Source organism: Mustela putorius, unplaced genomic scaffold (assembly GCF_011764305.1).
Source record: "Mustela putorius furo isolate JIRA1106 unplaced genomic scaffold, ASM1176430v1.1 tig00003845_pilon_pilon_pilon, whole genome shotgun sequence".
In the NCBI taxonomy this organism is placed as follows: Eukaryota; Metazoa; Chordata; class Mammalia; order Carnivora; family Mustelidae; genus Mustela; species Mustela putorius.
Genome location: NW_025421998.1, coordinates 88570212 through 88573692, shown reverse-complemented (window position 1 = coordinate 88573692; position 3481 = coordinate 88570212). Strand labels below are relative to the sequence as shown.

The 3481-nt window shown below is 44.2% G+C and overlaps 1 long non-coding RNA gene across 1 annotated transcript in view; it reads left to right on the top strand.

Moving 5' to 3' along the window:
• Window positions 1-192: 192 nt before the first annotated feature.
• Window positions 193-3481, top strand: part of LOC123387047 — a 42533-nt gene continuing 39244 nt past the window's right edge. The window contains exon 1 of the long non-coding RNA XR_006601412.1: window positions 193-369. This is a non-coding gene — a long non-coding RNA (uncharacterized LOC123387047). The remainder of the gene's footprint in view (window positions 370-3481) is intronic.

Sequence of the window (3481 nt, the reverse complement as noted above, 5' to 3'; positions counted from 1 at the left end):
GGGTGGTCCTAGCCCTCTGCGTATTGGAAGGCCCAGCTGTCACTCACCTAAGGCCCCGCCCCACTCCCGGGAACAGGTCTAGGTCTTTTCCGTTTCCCAAATCCCCGGGGTGAACGGCTAGGCTCTGATTGGCTCTCTGAGGAGACGAGCACACTCCAGGACCAGTAAGAAACTGACATCGACGGCCGGTGGGCGGGCTTGGGCCTGGGGAAGTAGAAAAAAAACAAAGCCTGGAGCCCTGCTCGGTCCATAGAGGAACGTCAGGCGCTGGGAGAGTTTAAGTCGTGGAAGTGGTAGAAAGCGTTTCGGGTCGCGGAGGAGATCCCTGCCAGTGTAGAGAAGCGTCCGCGGAAGCCAGGAAGTGATGAGGTGATACCTTCTTTTACTCCTGGGAAGTTTCAACCCGGGGATGTAGGCGGGAGTTCGCGCAGATGAAAGCTCTTGCTTTCCTTGTGGTTGTCAGTCTTAAATCGTCATTAAAGCGAAAGGCTTTAAAGTGTCTGATTCATGGGCAGTCACTGTCCCCCCCCCCCCGCCTCCTCTTAGTACTTTTATAAGGACTCACCTTAGGCAATTCCCTGACACTGTTTTGGTGGGGGAAGAAAAGTGGTAAGTGGACTGCGCTTAAAGCTTATAGAACAATTGAAAGGAGAATGGAATAGAATGAGGAGAATTGTAAAAACTCGGAGGCACAGTTACTGAACCCGAGAGACCCATGAAAATACCCAAAGCCTGGCACAAGGCCCTTTTTGCGCATCTAAGGAGGCTTGAACTCTTACCCCACAAGAGTTTGAAGCAAGTTTCAGAACTCTTGGTTGGGTGAGAAAAGAAATTGTATGTTTTTCTGATCGCCCTTCTTGATTTCTAGAAGCTGTCCTACCTCGTGTTTAGTGTCTTCTTTTGAGGTTTTTCCTGTTTCATCCCCTTAACAAGTTCAGTAGGTTTTGTGACCGCCAAGCATAAACATAAGCATAAGTTTGAAAAGATAATCTTACCACGTTTTAAACTCTGTAACATACTGCGTATTGAATTCATTCGTGCTTAAGTGTTTGTAGTTAGTTCTTCATCTCATTTATCTGTCTTAGAGTATAACAGTTCCTCCTGGGATCTCAAAGAACATATCTTCGCTTCTGGAAGAGCACAGATCCAAGGTCCTACAGGTCCCAGCAGGTGATGGGTCCCACCTTGTGATAGTTGGAATTTTTAACTTGCACAAGATCGAGTAGAGTCAGGTCAGAGCAACTGGAGGAAGCAGCTTCCAGTCTCGACGCCCAGGAATGTGGCTTCCAAATCCTACACTCTTACTCATTTGTTATTCCTCTTCTCCCTATCAGATGGGGACAAAGTGAGGGAAAAACTTTTCTACTGTAGTGTCACATCCGAGGTCCCTACTCAGTGCCCATCATCCCTACTCCCGAGGTAAAGACAACCATACATGTGTCAGAGTCTTAGGAGCATTTGACATTTAGGGATACTTACATGGGACTTAAGGGCACCTGCTACTGGATTTGGTTTTGTTGTTGTGGATACCCACAGAATGCTAGCTTGTCACATAGAACATGAACAATATCAAACATCACCTACCTTTTAGAATCTCATTGTACAGGTGAGCAATTTGAAGTTTAAAAGATTTATTCACAGTTACATAGCTGGTTGGGGACAGAGCTGTGACAAGAACCCGAGGTTACCAATTCATAATTCTGAGAAAATGTCTCCTCTTCCACTGCCTCCAACCCCCCCCCCCGCACAAAAAGCAATCGTTTTTTGTTTGTTTGTTTACTCAAGATTACTAGTGTTAAAATTAGCTTCCATTAAGGCCAATCAGGAGGAATTTAATTCTGATATAGCAAATAGCATAGATAGGAAAATAACTGTCTCAGTTCATTACTTTACTTTCAGCAACTGTTGGTGTAATCCTGCTTTGATCCAAGCAAGGAATGAAAATGCAGTAAATTATTATAGCTATGTTGTCTCTTTGTTTTTCTGTTATGTGTGTGTGTTAGTGTTAACACATGTGGTAATTAAAGATTGGTAGTGGATTGTCTTATTCAGGACCTGAATAAAATACTTTTATGATAGCATACATACCTGGACCAAATAATTTCACGGCTATTTGTACAGAGGCCCTGGCCTTTGAGGTGGGGTTGAGCTGGTTCACCAAGCATCAAAGCATCTACTGACCTAGGCTATTCTGCCTTTTTCTATCTTGGCAGAGCTATCGGTTCCCTCCCCTACACCGTCCCACTAGCAAACTCCAGAATTCTTTGGCCCTGTAGCCATTGTACAACTGTCTCTTCGTCTTCATGGTTATCAGGTCACATCATAGTCTTGTTTGCTACTAGTATCTAGTGTCCCACCACAGCCTACCTTCTTCAGATTCAGATAAAAAATCTAAACAGGATGGTAGGCTTATGTTTGGCTCCCACCATTGCCCTCTTAAGTACAGGTGGCCTCTAGTGAAACCAAAAGCTGAAAATGCTCTCATGAATCAGTCGTGTAGACCCACCATAGGGACTTTAAAGCCATCTGTCCCTTCATTTCCCAAGTGAAAACGCAGAATCCTCCTCTCACAGAGTACTGTGAGGAACAATAGAGGCAATTTTGAAACAGTTTTGTAATCTGTGAAGTGCCTGACGTCAGCCATTTTCCAGCACTGGGAACTTGGCCATGACGCTTGACCGCAGCCTACGTCTTTATCTGTGAAATGGGGAGAAGCCCTAAGTGACTAATGTGAAGATTCAGTGCCATAACACAGTGTCTACCTGGTACACAGAAGGGGCTCAGTAAATGGTAGTGATCCTGAACAGTCACAGGAAATGATAAGTGTAAAGTGTTCTAACTATTCAGAAGGACTCTTATTTGAAGAACTCAAGATTAAGTTTGGGCCTTGTGCTTTCTCCCCCTTTCCTGCTCTCAAGCAGAGACCTGAACTCCTGCAGAGGGTACAGGAGGTGACTGTCAGGAGGCAACGTGGAGAAGTACACACAGATCTACCGGCTCAGCCAGGAGCCACCAGTATTGGGAAGCTTGAACAATGTGCAATTTCCCTATTCTAAGTCTCGACATAGAACATCATCAGGCAGGAAGAGAGCCAGGTTGATTTTTCTGTTTTTTCCATTCTCCATTGGGGGGAGGGGGAGGTGGGAACCCAAAACTCTTTAAAAGGTGGGACAAGGGAGAAAGGGAGGAAACTTGTAGATAATCAAGAGGCACCTTGCCCCTATACAAATTCTTAACCTCACTGCTGAGGAAAAGGCCACATTTCTTTAAAACACTTGTTTTTCTGTGGGGATGAACAAAAAGTCACAATTTCTGCCCAGTGGAATTGTTGTTTAATAGCTGTGTCATATTTACATATTATAGCTCTATGTTGAAAAAATACTACATTTATCATATAAGGCTTAGAAAAGAAAAAATTTAAAACCCCCGTGACTCTACCACTCAGAATTTATCATTGACAATTATTATTTCCTTCTGTTTT